Raw genomic sequence first — 17496 nt, 5'->3', positions numbered from 1 at the left:
GAAACCTTTCTCCTGCAAAATAACTGCTAACATCTTATGAAACCAGTATTCCAGGAAAGCACAGTTCAGAAGTCATTGCTGTAAAGTTAGGGTAACTTTCTGAATCTATAATCAATATGCACGGTTTATGAACTAGAGAAAATGGCCATTAACCATAGATAGACTACTTCTCATGCTCTCTTCCCAGCCACATGCAGGGGATTTACCTATGTGGTTATCATTTGCGTCTACCTTTCCGAGCAGTCTTGGGTGCTCTACTTTACACTTAAGTCTGTCGTTATTAATTCCCTTTTTAATCTGTGGAATGAGTAGATATTCTTCACAACCAATCCATCAGTCCCAGATGGGAAGGTCTGGGACCCTGTTTACCTGCAACTGTTAGAAGTCACAGCACCTGTGACTGTTAGAAGTGTCCAGCACTCCCTGGTCCTTCTCTACTCTCCTGCGAGCCCTTTCTATGAGCTCTTCAGGGGCTCTTTCTTCGGGAAGTGAAATGGTCCTAAACATTCCGCAATCTGTGCTGATGCAGTGCACTCTCAGTGTCTCTCTGCCTTCTTCGGCTTTGCCCAGAAGAATCAGGAACCAGCATTTAAAAAATAAATCCTGGAACGTACTACATTCAGTTGTCTCTATGAGAAGATTCTCCATTGCTAATGACACCCGAAGCTGGTCCGGAGGAAGACTGTTTCAGATAAACTTTCCCCAAAGAAGCCCACGTATGTTTCTATAAACCTGACTTTGAAGTTGGATTAGTCCACATAGCCTGAGCCTCAGTGAGTGACTCCTGACCAGCTGGTCAGGGTAAGAGATGACTAGGGTCAGCCTGCTATGCAGAGGCCTTACAAATAACTCTTTCCACTCTGATTCTTCCATTACTCATTTGAAATAAATAAAATTCCATCCTCTCATGTTTGCTTTCTTCTTTCTTCTCTCCCTCTTTTTCCTTCATCCTTCAGCAGTTTCCAAACTGATTTTGAACCTCTCAATCTGTCTAATGAGAAGTAAGCTCTTTAGAAAGTAACGGGCAAAGGTTATTATTCCTCTTCTTATTCAGCTGTGCTCACGTGTTGGTTATATTACACCAGGGGCCAGCCAACTACATTCCATGGGCCAAATCTGGTATGCTTGTTTTTATAAATAAAGTTTTGTTGAAATACAGTCATGCCTAATCACTTGCATTATATCTACAGTTGCTTTTGTGCTGCAAGGGTAGATTTGAGTAGTTACGCCAAAGATTGGCCCACAAAGCTTGAAATAGTTACTATTTGGCCTTTTACTGAAAAAGTTGATTGACCTCTTCATGAAACTGAGCACAAAGAAAACCCTACTTTTGCCATGAACTGGACATTTCCATGACTTTGGAAACAGTTATATGCCTGACGTGAGCAACGGCTTCTCCAAGTTGAAAGGAGCTGACTTCACCAGCTTTCTCAGTCAGAGGAGTAAGGGTCCTCTAGTTTGTTTTGTGTCCAGAGAGAGAGGTCACTTCTTTCCCTTGGTTATCATCTGACTCAGGAGGCACCAGGAGTCTGGTTTGTTTATCACTGGCTCACATGAACAGAATAGAGTAGGTTGTGTGGTGGGGACTCCCCCCAGTGAAAAACTTTTAGCTAAGGGTGGGAAGTCCAAGCTGTGAATCTGAATCAGCAGCAGCAATAATTTTTGTTCCCCTTAGATACTGTCAAATGGGTCAGTTCCACTGGGAGCTGGTTACCTTCCTGTGAAGATGGCTTTAAGGGGAGGTGGTGGTGTTTGGTTGGGAAACAGAAATACCACAACCTCCCAAGTAGCCCATGCGTAATCTGGGTGGGGCATAGACATAAAAGGAGGTAAGCCCAGACTTCAAGTGAGAGAAGAAACATTCGCTCTGGAGACAGTTTTAATTCCGTTCCCACATCATCAGGTGGACAAAATTCCCCTGTGAAGTCGCCCTCTTGCGTTTCTCTTCCTCATTTTCTCCTCCGCTACTTCCCAGCTCTACTCCCCAACAGCCTGAGGCCCAGAGCAGGGTACGTGTGGTGAGATTAGAGAAGAGCAGGGGAGGGGACTGATGTCAACTCCATCCAGCCAAATACCCCCAGGACTGGGCTGGAACTGGTGAGACAAGAGAGGCACCAGGAGAGCAAAGTGTAGGGTGGCATTGCTTCTCATGGCCAGCCCTGCACTTGCATGAGGAACAGCCCGTGCTTGGACAAGACATAGCAGAGAAGGAGAACTGTGGGGTGTCTCACTGACAAGGTGCTAGAAAGGACTTACAGGAGTGGGGTTTGTGGTAGGCGATTTTGGGGAGGGTTTAAGGAAGTGGGGCTTTGCATGCTGTCAGAAGCAGGGGTAAATTCTATGATTCCATATCTTAATAAATCTTGTCTAGAAGGGAGGAAGACTAAGTGAGACTGAAGCTGTAAGGGTAAAGGAGTAGCAGTCACTCCTCCGAGCCAGAATAGGGAAATGTTTGGTTAGTTCCATGGTTTGGATAATGTTAATGTTTTTTGTCTGTGTTCAGACATGATTGTGGAGTGGTCTTATTTTTGTCTTTATCATGGTCACAGAGACAACTTGCTTGCTGTTGATATTCTGTGAAGTTGTTTATGTTTAACAGGAGAACGCCAAGGCCTAGCTTATGGGACCATCCAGATCCAGGTTGTCAGGGGCCACTTTTCTCTTTCTCAGCAATCATTTCACTTTCTTTGAAGTCACAATATCACAGGATAGTAGAGTCAGAAAGGGCTTTCGAGATCATCTAATTGAAGACTCTCACCTTGAAGATAAGGAAATGGAACATGTGAGCTGTTACCTGCCTTGCCAACAGCCCACAGCCAGTTAGCATCCCAGCTGGCGATTCCTGGGCCCTGCATACACTGGCCCTGCCTCCTCTCCGGCTGCGTCTCCCACACCACTCTCCCTCTCTGGGCACTTAGCCTGCCCTCCCTTCAGTTCCTCCAGTGGGCCAAGTTCTTTATTGCCTTGGGCCCTTCCCATTCCTCTCAGAATGCTCTTCCAGCCCTCTGACCTGCGCCTCTTGCTTAATTCATTTCTCTTCATCCATCAGGGATGAGGCATTCTTCAGGGATCCTTCAGTGGTTCAAACACCACTTCTCAAGGAAGCCCCTCCTGGTTCTCCAGGCCTCACTCTCGTGCTCTGTGCATCTGCCTGGCACTCCCCTGCCACAGTCCCTCTTGCTCTTTATGCAGCCAGGGACCTAGTCTGTCTTGTTCATTGCTGGCATACTCAGGACACAGCAGACACTTAATGAATGGCTGCTTTACTTCAAGCCCTGTGGAGGTTCTATCACTAGAATTCTTTTTATAGTACAATAAAAAAAGGGATTGTGAATCTTTTCTTGGGGTTGCAATATAAACTTAGAGTCCCAGTTGCAAGTAAAGAATACAACAAGCTGAAGTAAAAATGCTGAGGTGTTGCAAGTAGCTGGAGGGTGAATCTGATGATCCCATCCCCACGTCGTCCTTCCTGCGATGGCTATCTGGACATGCGGGTGTGCTGGAAAGGCCAGTGCACAGCCAGGAGCCCTTCACACCCCTGAATCACAGAGAGGTCTTTGGCTCAGGGGTGACTGTAATCTGAATCTGCCTATCAGTACTGCTCAAGCCCATTGGTATTTACAATGTTAGAAGAGAATGCAAGGTAGATTGTTTAGTGTGAAAAAGGCTATAAGATGAGAGAGTCCCGAGAGTTCTTTGATTTTTTTTTTTGTGAGTGGGAGGGGGGTAATGGGTGTCTTTGAGATGCTGATGAAAATTGTGGCTGCTCTTTCCAGAAAAATGCACATATGCATATAATTTCATCCAATTCAGATGTTTCATGTACCAGAAAGGCAAGGTTAAGCGACTAGCCCGAGATTACAGAGAGATAGAGGAAGAATGGAAGCTGAGTTTCCTTATTCCCCATTTAGTAACCTTTTCCTTATGTGCTTCCATTTCCTCATTGTCCACACAGGAATAACAATAGCACGGTTGCTGTAAGGATTATATTAAAACAATACTTATAAGAATTTAGCATAAAGTCTACCACATACTAAATGCTCAAAAAACATTAGCTCTTCATATGATGATGATAGTGACCCCCTCTCTCTTCCCAAACAGTGCCTTTACTAATCGAATTGATCAACGTGGTGACTTGCCACCTCCTGACCAGTCCTAGAATGCCTGGTTTAGCCCACTCGTGGGAATGGCCACCTTCAAACAGCAAGTGTATGATGCTGAGACAGGACTGGGGCAGAAAGCCAGGTAAGCCACCCAACAGCTGGGCCAGAGGAATGGTGTCCTCTGAGATTCGTTAGCATCCTGTCTGCATGGTGGATGGGATTAGCTGCAGGACACACTTCTCACCTCTACAAGGGGATCATGATCATGACACTTTCTGACGTCTCTAAAGTGACTGCAGGTGGATGATGACCCTCAAAAATCTGCAAAAATTCTGAGTGGATGGTAAGCAGAACACACAAGAAGGTCCTTGGGGGAGAGATGAGTTTCAGGTGTCAAATGCACAAATCCCTGATTCTTTAAGTATCAATCTGATAGGTCAACGCAAATATTTGGAAGCAGGTTTGCAAAGAAACTAAAAAAAGAGAAACCCCCTTTGGCTGAAGAAGTCTAGCGGAGGAGACAGAGAACTAGAAGGGGCCAGGAGATTGTGGTTCTAGTCCCCACCTAGCTGCTCTTCCTTGGGACAGCTGCTTCCTTCTCTGGGCTTTGGTGTCTTCTCTTGTAAGATGACCAAGTGGTATCACGGGCTTGGTGGCTCCCAGGAAGCCCCTTCTATGCAGGTGGAACCTCAGTGGAAGAGACTGGGTTAGGAAGTGGGCTCTCTTCCTGTCTCCTTTCCAAGTCCTGCTCAGGTGAGAGGATCTTCCTCCTCCCTCCCATCCCACCTCCCATCTACAGAGATGGGTTCAGCCACTGCCCTGTTGCAGGGGGTGGGGGATGGTGGCGCAGAGAGGGGAAGCCCCTCAGGTAAGGAGGCTGCTTTCTCCACGGTCAGCAGCACCCCCGCCCCCGGCCGCTCCTGCGTCCCCCTCACGCCCGCATCCGCTGCAGGGCAGGCTGTGCTGGAGCAGAAAGATCTAGGCTCGATTTTCATCCCGGATGCGGCGGCAGCGTCAGCAAGGAGGAGAGGTTGTTTTGTAATGCGTAGCGCTAAAGGAGCGTTTTCCCTGGACTTGGGCTCTGGCCCTCACTGGGAGGCGGCGTCGCTGCCTTTGCTTTACCGGTCCATGCGAGTGACTCCTTCAAACAGCTGCCGGCGAGCCTGGGCTGAGCTTGCAGGATCTCGTCCCAATGTGTCAGACTCTACCAGGGGTTATTGATAACTTAAGACCAGAAACACCAGAAACATTTCTGAGCAGAATGAATACATGATTAGAATCCAATACTGTAATGCCGGGGCCAAGAAGGCATCTCAGAATATGCTTAGTATAAATCCTGCATTTTACAAATAGGTAAACTGTGGCTCAGAAACAGAAAGCAGCTTGCCAAGTCACAGGGCCACACACTGGCAGTGTTAGCAGTAGAACGGAAATGTACAGTCTCTCATTATGTCATAGTTTACTTGGTTAGGAATGGGAGGCTTCCTTATTTATTTATTTATTTAAAACAGAGTCTCACTCTGTTGCCCAGGCTAGAATGTAGTGGCACAATCTTGGCTTGCTGTGGCTTCCACCTCCCAGGTTCAAGCAATTCTCCTGCCTCAGCCTCCCGAGTAGCTGAGATTACAGGTGTGTGCCGCCATGCCCAGCTAATTTTTGTATTTTTAGTAGGGGTGGAGTTTCACCATGTTGGCCAGGCTGGTCTCGAACTTCTGGCCTGAAGTGATCCACCTGCCTTGGCCTCTCAAAGTGCCGGGATTACAGGTGTGAGCCACTATGCTTGGCTGAGGCTTCTTACTTCTAATTTTTAGTGTGCAAACTTTTAACACAGTAAAGTAAACCACATTGGAAAGATGCATTTTATTGGAACATTAAGATATGGCCAAATTATGCAGAATTTTAAATTTGCAAAGGATATTAGAAGTCATCTAACTTACTTCATTTGTTCGTGACTGCTTAGAGGCAGAGAAGGGTATAGACTTCTGTGGGCTCTGCCCAATGCCATGGCTGTTATGAAATAAACTCACCTAAATAGAAATGCAAATGAATGCTACACACTCTGGTAGGAAAGCAGAGAATTTTGCTACAAGAAGGGTGGCCTGATTTTGAGGGTGGGTGGAGGTGGGTGGGAAGAGTATAGAGGCCGGTAAAAAGTGTTTAGCAGATTTAAACAATGTATATATTTTATTTAAGACTGTTTACAATAAAATATATACTTAGTCCAGAGTATTCATGTTGTGGGATTACTACATTTTAAGTTTAACCAGGGAGTTTTCCATCTTGAAGTGACTTAACTGCACATAGGCAAGGCTATGTAAATCAACTGTTGTAACCCTAAGAATCTGAGCATTAGATCATTGATAATAAGATGGTAAATACATGATTGAGAAGTCCTGAAAGGATAAATCAGTGAATATCTGAAGGATGCATTTGAGAAGAGGGGGGCATTGAGATGGTAGGTGTGGACAGGCAAGGGAGAGGGTCAGGTGTCGTGGTGTGGAGGAGAGGATGGTGGAGTCTCAGGGGTGGTGGCACAGCGGTGGTTCTGGGCCCTTCTCAGTTTCCCCTTTCAACATGGTAGCTGTGAGCATGGATTCAGTTCAGCTCTTACAGCAAATGTAATGGGGGATAAGCCTTACCTCACAGGGTTGTTGCACTAACACATGTAAGTGTGTGGCATGTCAGCCCTCAATAAACAAATGCACCTCCTGTCCTGTTCAGCCCCTTCTACTCTTCTAAGTGAGCAGTCCTTCAGCCCCTTCCCTTTTTAGGCTCCTAATTCCAGCCAGAGACAGATGGGTCTACGAAGCTGAAACACATGAGGTGTAATCTCAATAGAAGAAGTCCAGATTAATTCCTTTTGTCTGCACCTGGTTAATACTATTTCTAATAGGAAATAAAGGCATTTCCATGTTCTATAAGTGAGGCTTGGTGTGCAAAGATGGTATAGTCTCATAACAGACTACAACGTAATCTTTAAGAACATGTCATAAAACTACCTAAAGACATAGGAAAATGCTCATTATATGCTGATAATTTAAATAAATTAAAAAACAAATTTATGGAATAGCATGTACAGTGAAACTAATTTGTTTTCAAAATATGACTAGACCTAGGAAGAAAAGGTGGAGCACTATTAGACCAAGAAGAGATTACTAGTGTTAGCCCCATGATACTTAAACAACAACAGCAACAAAACTACCTGAGAGTCAGGGGATTAAGTGACTTGTCCAATACTAAACAACTGGTAACTGGCAAAGCTTCATCTGGAACCAGTTCTCAGATCCGCAATTCAGTGTTCTGCCACTGGACCATCAGAATCTTTTCCTCCCTCAGACTGCTGGTGTCCTTCACAGGCATATACATCTCAGGAAGGACATATTATTTTGAAGTAGCCATACCGACACGACCACAGTCATTTAGATGTCCTTAGAAAATAGAGATTTATTTATTTATTTATTTTTAAATAGTTTTTATCTTGGCTTTCATTTTAGATTCAGGGAGTCCACATACAGGTTTGTTACACGGGTAAATTGCATGATGCTAAGGTTTGGTGTACGAATGATCTTGTCACCCAGGTAGTGAGCATAGTATACTATAGGCAGCTTTCAACCCGAGTGCTCCTACTGAGAGGTGACAGCGTGCTGGCAGCCCTCACAGCCCTCACTCACTCTTGGTGCCTCCTCGGCCTTGGCGCCCACTCTGGCTGCACTTGAGGAGCCCTTCAGCTCGCTGCTGCACTGTGGGAACCCCTTTCTGGGCTGGCCAAGGCCGGAGCCGGTTCCCTCAGCTTGCAAGGAGGTGTGGAGGGAGAGGCGCGAGCGGGAACCCGGGCTGCGCGCCACGCTTGAGGGCCAGCATGAGTTCCGGATGGGTGTGGGCTCAGCCCAGCACTTGGAGCGGCTGGCTGGCCCACAAGCCCCGGGCAGTGAGGGGCTTAGCAACTGGGCCAGCAGCTGCTGTGCTCGACTTCTCACAGGGTCTTAGCTGCCTCCCGGCAGGGCAGGGCTCAGGACCTGCAGCCTGCCACACCTGAGCCTTCCCCCCACCACCCCCCACCCCCCACCATGGGCTCCTGCGTGGCTGGAGCCTCCCTGATGAGCACCGCCCCCTGCTCCACAGAGCCCAGTCCCATTGATCGCCCAAGGGCTGGGGAGTGTGGGTGCATGGTGCAGGACTGGCAGGCAGCTCCACCGGCAGCTCCACGTGCAGCCCTGGTGTGGGATCCACTGGGTGAGGCAGCTGGGCTCCTGAGTCTGGTGGGGACTTGGAGAACCTTTATGTCTAGCTAAGGGATTGTAGGTACACCAATCAGCACTCTGTGTCTAGCTCAAGGTTTGTAAACACACCAATCAGCACCCTGTGTCTAGCTCAGGGTTTGTGAATGCACCAATAGGCACTTTGTATCTAGTTAGTCTGGTGGGGACTTGGAGAATCTTTATGTCTAGCTAAGGGATTGCGAACGCACCAATCGGCACTCTGTATCTAGCTCAAGGTTTGTAAATGCACCAATCAGCACTCTGTGTCTAGCTCAGGGTTTGTAAATACACCAGTCAACACTCTGTATCTAGCTAATCTAGTGCGGACATGGAGAGCTTTTGCGTATAGCTCAGGGATTGTAAATGCACCAATCAGCACCCTGTCAAAATGGACTAATCAGCAGGATGTGGGTGGGGCCAGATAAGAGAATAAAAGCAGGCTGCCTGGGACAGCAGTGGCAGCCCGCTCGGGTCCCCTTCCACACTGTGGAAGCTTTGTTCTTCCACTCTTCGCAATAAATCTTGCTACTGCTCACTCTTTGGGTCCACACTGCCTTTATGAGCTGTAACACTCACCGCGAAGGTCTGCAGCTTCACTCCTGAAGCCAGCGAGACCACGAACCCACCAGGAGGAACAAACAACTCCAGACGCGCTGCCTTAAGAGCTGTAACACTCACCACAAAGGTCTGCAGCTTCACTCCTGAGCCAGCAAGACCATGAACCCACCAGAAGGAAGAAACTCCGAACACATCCGAACATCAGAAGGAACAAACTCCAGACACGCCGCCTTTAAGAACTGTAACACTCACCGTGAGGGTCCGCAGCTTCATTCTTGAAGTCAGTGAGACCAAGAACCCACCAATTCCGGACACACTACCCGCCATCTTCCCCCTTAATGTAGGCCCAAGTGGCTTTTGTTCCCATCTTTGTGTCTATGTGAATTCAATGTTTAGCTCCTGCTTATCAGTGAGAACATGAAGTATTTGGTTTTCTGTTTCTGCATTAGTTTGCTTAGGATAAAGGCCTCTAGCTGCATCCATGTTGCTGCAAAGGATATGATTTTGTTCCTTTTTATGGCTGCATAGTATTCCATAGCATATATGTACCACATTTTCCTTACCCAGTCCACCACTGATGGGCATCTTGGTTGACTCCATGTCTTTGCTCTTGTGAATACTGCTGCAATGAACACATGAGTGCATATGTCCTTTTGGTAGAAAGATTTATTTTCCTTTGAGTGTATACCCAGTAGTGGGATTGCTGGGTCAAATGATAGTTCCGTTTTAAGTTGTTTGAGGAAACTCCACACCACTTTCCACAGTGGCTAAATTAATTTACATTCTCATCAACTGCTGTGCATAAGTGTTCCCTTTTCTCTGCAAACTCCCCAACATCTGTTTTTTTTTTTTTTTTGGACTTTTTAGTAATCGCCATTCTGATTCTGATTGGTGTGAGATGGTATCTTATTTTGGTTTTGATTTGCATTTCCCTAAAGATTAGTGATGATGAACATTTTTCCATACGTTTGGTAACATGTATGTCTTCTTTAGAGAAGTGTCTGTTCATGTCCTTTTTAAATGGTTTTTTTCTTTTCTTTTTTTTTTTTTTTTGCCTGTTCAATTGTTTAAGTTCCTTACAAATTCTGGATATCAGACCTTCATTGGATGGGTAGTTTGTGACTATTTTGTCCTATTCTGTAGGTTGTCTGTTTACTCTGTTGATAGTTTTGTTTGCTGTGCAGAAAGCAGCTCTTTCCCTTAATTAGGTCTCTCTCATCAATTTTTGTTTTTGTTGCAATTGCTTTTGGGGACTTAGTCATAAATTCTTTCCCAAGGCTGATGTCCAGAATGTTATTTCGTAGGTTTTCTACTAACATTTTTATAGTTTTAGGTCTTATATTTAAGTCTTTAATCCAACTTGAGATAATTTTTGTATATGGTGAAAGGAAGGGATCCAGTTTCAATCTTCTGCCTATGGTAGCCAGTTAACCCAGCACCATTTACTGAATAGTAAATGATTCTGAGATGATCATTTGGGGAGTCCTTTCCCCACTGCTTGGTATTGTTGATTTTGTCAAAGGTCAGGTGGTTGGAGGTGTGGCTTTATGTCTAGGTTCTCTATCCTGTTCCATTGGTCTATGTGTCTGTTTTTGTACCAGCATGATGATGTTTTGGTTACTGTAGCCTTTAGTATAGTTTGAATTCAGGGAGTGTGATGCCTCCAGCTTTGTTCTTTTTGCTTAGGATTATTTTGGCTATTCAGGGTCTTTTTTGGTTCTACATGAATTTTAGAATAGTCTTTTCTGGTTCTGTGAAAAATATTGTTGGTAGTTTGATAGGAATAGCATTAATTCTGTAAATTGCTTTGAGCAGTGTGGACATTTTAATGATATTGATGCTTCCTGTCCATGAGCATGGAATGTTTTTCTGTTTGTTCGTGTCTTCTCTGATTTCTTTCAGCAGTGTTTTGTAATTTTTGTTGCTGAGACTTTACCTCCTTGGTTAGCTCTATTCCTAGGCATTTTCTTCTTTTTGTGGCTATTGTACGTGGAATTGTGTTCTTCATTTGGCTCTCAGTTTAAATGTTATTGGTATATAGTAATGCTACTGAATTTTTTACATTGATTTTGTATCCCAAAACTTTACTAAAGTTGTTTATCAGTTCTCTGAGCCTTTTGGCAGAGTCTATGGGGGTTTCTAGGTATAGAATCATATTGTTTGTGAAGAGAGAAACCATGACTTCCTTTCTTCCTATTTAGATGCCTTTTATTTCTTTCTCTTGCCTGATTGCACTGGCTAGGATTTCCAGTATTATGCTGAATAGGAATGGTGAGAGTGGACATCCTTGTCTTGTTCCAGTTCTCAAGAGAAAATGCTTACAGCTTTTGCCCATTCAGTATGATGTTGGCTTTGGGTTTGTCACAGATGGCTCTTATTATTTTGAAGCATGTTCCTTTGATGTCTAATTTGGTGAGGGTTTTTAATATGAAGGGATGTTGAATTTTATCAAAAGTCTTTTCTGCATCTATTGAGATAATTATGCAGTTTTCATTTTTAATTCTGTTTATGTGGGAAATTGCATTTATTGATTTGCATATGTTGAACTAACTTTGCATTCCAGGAATAAAGCCTATTTGATTGTGGTGGGCTAACTTTTTGATATGCTGCTGGATTAGGTTTGTTAGCATTTTGTTGAAGATTTTTGCATTGATGTTCATCAGGAATATTGTCTGAAGTTTTCTTTTTAGGTTGTGTCTTTGCCAGGTTGTGGTGTCAGAATGATGCTGGGTTCATAGAATGAGTTAGGGTGGAATCTCCTCTTCCTCAATTTTTTGGAATAATTTCAGTAGAATTGGAATAATTTTACATCTGGTAGAATTTGGCTGTGAATCCATCTGGCTCTGGGCTTTTATTGGTTGGTTGGCTTTTTCTTACTGATTCAATTTTAGAGCTCATTATTGGTCTGTTCAAGGTTTCAATTTTTTCCTGTTTCAATCTTGAGAGGCTTGGATTTCCAGGATTTTATCCATTTCTTCTAGGTTTTCTAGTTTGTGTGCATAGAGGTGTTGATAATATTCGCTAAGGATTTTTTTGTATGTCTGTGGGGTTGGTTGTAATGTCACTTTTGTCATTTCCAATTGTGTTTATTTGGATCTTCTCTTTTTTCTTTATTAATCTAGCTAGTGGCCTATCCATCTTGCTTAATTTTTTGAAGAACCAGCTTTTGTCTGGATTTTTGCATCTCAATTTCATCAAGTTCAGCTATGACTTTGGTTATTTCTTTCTTCTGCTAGCTTTGGGGTTGGTTTCCTATTGTTTTTCTAGTTCCTCCTGGTGTGATGTTAGGTTGTTAATTTAAGATATTTCTAACTTCTTGATGTAGGCATTCAGCACTCTAAACTTTCCTCTTAACACTGCTTTAGTTGTGTCCCAAAGATTCTGGTATGCTGTATATCTGGTCTTATTAGTTTCAAAGAATTTTTTGATGTCTGCCTTAATTTCATCGTTTACTCAAAAGTCATTCAGGAGCAGGTTGTTAAACTACCATGTAATTGTATGGTTTTGACAGATCTTCTTGGTATTGATTTCTATTTTTATTGCTCTGTGGTCCAGTAGTGTGGTTGGCATGATTCCTATTTTTTTTTTTAATTTGTTGAGACTTGCTTTATGGGCAAGCATGTGGTTGATTTAGAGTTTGTGCCATGTGCAGATGAGAAGAATGTATATTCTGTTGTTTTTGGGTGTAGTGTTCTGTAGATGTCTATTAGGTCCAATTGGTCAAGTGTTGAGTTTAAATCCAGAATATCTTTGTTAGATACTGCCTTGATGATCTGTCTAATCCTGTCAGTGGGGTGTTGGAGTCTCCCACTATTATCGTGTGGTTATCTAAATCTCTTCATAGATCTCTAAGAACTTGTTTTATGAATCTGGGTGCTCCATTAAGACTTCTTGTTGAATTGAATCCTTTATTATTACTATCACTAATAAAAGATTATTATTATTATTGATCTTTTTGATTGTTGTTGGTTTAAAGTCTGTTGTATGTGATATAAGACTAGTAACCCCAAAATAGAAATTTTTTTCTCCAATAAATGATGCAGTAGTGTGCTCAACGGATATCCTCCCTCTTCCTGAATCTTTCATGGATGAAGAGGTATAGGCAAGCTGCTAGGCACTCTATGCATACACCCAGAGTACACAGGCTATTAAAACTGGCGGATATCTCAGGACTTATTTAGCAGATGAGAAGACCAAAAGTCAGAGATAATTACCTTTACCCCCAGCTAGGAATGGACCCTCCCAAGGGCAAAGGGCCTCTTCCAGTCCCCTTTATCTTGTTTTGTAGAATCTACTAAAAAATAATGCTATTGTCTTTTAGAGGCTATTCCAGAAAAAGATCAGCCTACTCCAATATTGGCAGAAAGCTGTCAGCCAGTTCTCTCTTTTGGGTAGAATTATAGTCAATATGCTAGGGCAGGGAGGAAGGCTTTGAATAGATGTGTAGATTCAGTTGTTTTTATGGAGACTGTGCTGGCTTAATGGATATAAAAAGAAATGGGAGAGATGGGAGTTAAATGGAGAAATAACAGGGAGGTGAGCAATAGGTAAAAGGTATTATACATTTGCCATAGTTGTTCATTAAATCTTCCCAATAATCTCCACAGATGCTATCGCTACTCACAAGATGAACTTTGTAAGACTCAGAGAGGTGAAGCAACTTGTCGAAGTCATGCTGTAATAAATGATGGGGGAATTATTTAAACCTAGATTGCATTATTCCCAGGTGTACTAGGATTTCAGTGTTCACTGGTGTACTAGAGATTTGTGTTGTTGTTGTTACTATCTTTCTAGTGGCAATAGATCAATAAAGATTCTACACCTTTATGAACCAAAGATTCACTGAGTTTGGGGTTCAATTCTCAAGGTGGTTTAATAAAAATTGCAGAAGTAGAGCCTCTTCCATTCCATCAGTTTCATTTTTTCGTATTTGTTGAATGAAGAATTAATGAATTCAGAACTTCCTCTGAACCTCTGTAGATTCCTACTGTGCCCCACTGTGAGCCATCTAGGTAAAGGTGTGTTACGGGCAGGGGTGTCCTAGAGCTGGGGTAGAGAGGGGCTTGGGTTGAGACAAGAGAGACTTTAGCACTAAGATGGCAGCTGGAACATTGAGCATTGATGGTTCTCCAAGGAAGGGGGTGAGGGGAAAAGAAAATGAATGGTAATCTTAAAGTAGCATTTCCCAAAGTGTTCTTGATCAAAAATATATGGAAAAATTCAGTTAAATAAAACTCAATGTCTCTACACTCTGTGTCATGCTGGATTCCCAATATTTGGAAATAATTAGTACTATCAGACATATCACTGGCTCCTGGCTTATTGTTGGGATAAACTGCCAACTTTTAGGTGTTGTTGGGTAGAAATCAGCATTGGCTGGGGATTGAGACTGGAGGAAGGGCAGGATGAAGTGGTCAGACATAAACAAGCATTTATCAAAGTCGTTTTTCTTTGAGATGGAGTTTTCTCTGTCACCCAGGCTGGAGTGCAGTGGCGTGATCTTGGCTCATTGCAACCTCTGCTTCCTGGGTTCAGGTGATTCTCCTGCCTCAGCCTCTGAGTAGCTGGGATTACAGGTGCCTGCCACCACAGCCAGCTAATTTTTGTATTTTTAGTAGAGACGGGGTTTCACCATGTTGGCCAGGCTGGTTTCAAACTCCTGACCTCAAGTGATCCATCCGCCTCAGCCTCGCAAAGTGCTGGAATTATAGGTGTGAGCTACCACGCCCAGAGCAAAGTCTTTAATAGCTTAATGTATATTGTTGAATCACCAAGAAGAGGACCCAGCAACCAAAGCAGAGAGTTTAGAAGACAAAAATAATATCGTTCTTAGTTTTCTTACTTTGCCTTCTCTTCATCTGGATATCAAGCTCAAAAAGCTGTAAATCCTTGGTGTTCTATGATTTATTTAATGCATTGTGGTAAACTGTTATCAAGATGCTGGTAATGACATACAGCAACAGAGATGTTGCTCTGTATTTCTTCAGAAATTTTCAGTCTGTGTAACGCTAGATTCCCAATATATGGAAATAATTAATACTCTCAGACATATCACTGGCTCTTTGCTTATTGTTGGAATAAATTGCCAAATTCTTCTAGGTGTTGTTGGGTAGAAATCAGCATTGGCTGGGGATTGAGACTGGAGGAAGGGCAGGATGAAGTGGTCAGACACAAACAAGTTTCAGGAAGAGACATGCTGCTGTTTTTTGTAACTGACACCACAATGGATCATCCTTCTTTGTTGTCTCTATCTTGGGATCAGGTGTCTCTTCTCTTCTCTCTCTTTTTAAAAAATAGAGATGCTTGTGGCCCTGCAGGTTAACATGCCCTGATGTATCATTACTGACACTCCAGCTGCCACACATGCTCATCACAGTAGACACAACATGTGCTTACACATATGTGCATGCAGGCATACCCACACAGCAGCAACTGAGCTGAAGCGTCACAGAATCCTGAATATTTTACCTCATGTGGAAAATAATGTTGAAATGGCAGAGAAATAGACAACAAGATCAAGAAGGCAAGTATTTTACTGGTAAGGCTACCAAAAAGCCTCACACTCTAGATCAAACTAAGTCTGCAAGGCAGGGATCCCTCTTGTCTAAATTACAAGGAGCTAGAGAACACTGAGATTGCACTGCTTGCTATTCCACAAATAAATCTCCAATGTCTGACTCATCCACCAAATGTCTCATCCAACTGGTGTCATAGGTGGCATATCTCCATCCCTGTAACCTTGAACTGGCAGCTTTGCCATTTTAACCTCCACTGTTGACTCAGCTCTACCCTCACCCAGGTTCTGAACTGGTTACCACTTCTGGCCCCAGGCAAACAGCACTGATAGAAACCCAGCTCAACAGATTCCTCCCTTCACTGTGAGCTGCTACAGACCCTGATGTGACTTTGGTGACCCCAGTCTTGATGACCCCGGCCCTGATCGCAGCTACTCTGGTGCTGGGTTTGGGTCCCTGAATCCTGATCTGGGCTGGGTCTGGTGAGATGAATCATAGGTAGGCTACACCAGGCTGTCAACTTATGCAACGGAATCACGCCACCACTTCTTTAGGGGTCATGTGGATCTTCAGTGAGGCCAGTTGGTTAAAATCCCTCTGATATCTGTTTCCCTTTCCCTGATCCACCATCACAGCCCCAGTGCAAGTTATCATCCTCTATCACCTGAATGACTGGCTTCTAACTGTTCTCCCTGCTTTTACTCTTGGTGTGAAATAATTAATTTTTCCCCATTTTTCACACAACAGAGTAATCTTTTAAACATCAGTCAGGTTATTCTAGTTGCTGTACTTAAAAAAATCCAAAATCTTCAGTATGACCTTACAAATGACCTACCGCTCCATTTTGTACAATTCTTCCTTGCTCACTATTTCCGGCCACCCTAATTTCCCACCTATTCCTGGAATACATCATGATCTTTGAACTTACTGTTTCCTCTACCCAGAATGCTCTTTCACTGGCTCTTTTGGCTGTCTCTTTCTCATCATTCAGGTCTTACCTTAAGTGTCACCTCCTCCTGAGTTACTCTCTCTGACATGTCCCTTATTTTTTTGTTGTAGCACTTATCTGTAATCACCCACACTGTAATATGTAATTATAATTTGCAATGCAAACACATCACTATTTGTTTACTTGCATATTGTCAACTCTTCAGTTCCAGTCCCCTCCAAACTGTAACCTATTGAGGGCAGAGACTTGTCTGTTTTGTTCACAGTTTAATCCTCAGTACCTAGCAGAGCATCTGGGGCTCAATAAATACTTGCCGCATGAATAAATGGATTCTCTTCACCTTCTTCTCTTACCTCCTTTATCCAGTTCACCACCAGATCTTGTGGATTTTACCTTGTAAATAACTTCTTTTTTTTTTTTTTTTGAGCCAGATCTCGCTCTGTCGCCAGAGCTCTGTCGCTGGAGTGCAGTGGCATGATCTCCGCTCACTGCAACCTCTGCCTCCCTGGTTCAAGCGATTCTCCTGCCTCAGCCTCCCGAGTAGCTGGGACTATAGGCTCCTGCCACACCACCTGGCTAATTTTTTGTATTTTAGTAGAGACGGGGTTTCACCATGTTGGCCAGGCTGGTCTTGATCTTCTGACCTCATGATCCACCCGCCTCAGCCTCCCAAAGTGTTGGGATTACAGGCGTGAGCTACCATGCCTGGCCTGTAAATGATTTTTGTTTCCTTTCGGCTCTACCACTATGGCCCTGTGTTAAGCTACCATCAACTCTCCCACGGCCTGCTGTGACAGCCTCCTACAATTAACTACCTGCATCCACTTGCGCCCCCTCTCCAATCCATTATTCTCCTTGCAGTGGCATGATCTTTGAGTACAGAAATCTGTTCATTTTGTTTGAATCACTTCAATGGACTCCCTTTGCTGTTAGAGTCAAAAGCACAATTCTTAACAGGGTCTGTGATGAGACCATGCCTGCCTTGTTTAGTCTCCTACAACTCCCAACCTCATTTTCTGCTCCACACCCCCTCACTCTGCTTAGATGTGACTATGCCTATGCCAGTATCTAACGTATAGAGCCTAGAAATTCTAGTCCTTGTATTAATAATA

The 17496-nt window shown here is 43.7% G+C and overlaps 1 protein-coding gene and 1 long non-coding RNA gene across 2 annotated transcripts in view; one reads left to right on the top strand and one right to left on the bottom strand.

Annotated features, from left to right (window-relative positions):
- The window catches only part of LOC134735476 (uncharacterized), a 79132-nt gene that overhangs the window by 16666 nt on the left and 44970 nt on the right, over positions 1–17496 (top strand). The window contains exon 2 of the long non-coding RNA XR_010118636.1: positions 4102–4245. This is a non-coding gene — a long non-coding RNA (uncharacterized lncRNA). The remainder of the gene's footprint in view (positions 1–4101; positions 4246–17496) is intronic.
- CASR (calcium sensing receptor) overlaps positions 1–17496 on the bottom strand; it is a 107728-nt gene that overhangs the window by 58294 nt on the left and 31938 nt on the right. The gene's annotated exons all lie outside the window — the stretch shown is intronic.

The sequence above is a fragment of the Symphalangus syndactylus genome, chromosome 21 (genome assembly GCF_028878055.3).
Source record: "Symphalangus syndactylus isolate Jambi chromosome 21, NHGRI_mSymSyn1-v2.1_pri, whole genome shotgun sequence".
In the NCBI taxonomy this organism is placed as follows: Eukaryota; Metazoa; Chordata; class Mammalia; order Primates; family Hylobatidae; genus Symphalangus; species Symphalangus syndactylus.
The sequence above is the reverse complement of the archived record's forward strand: the minus strand, read 5'-3'. Positions and strand labels throughout refer to the sequence as shown.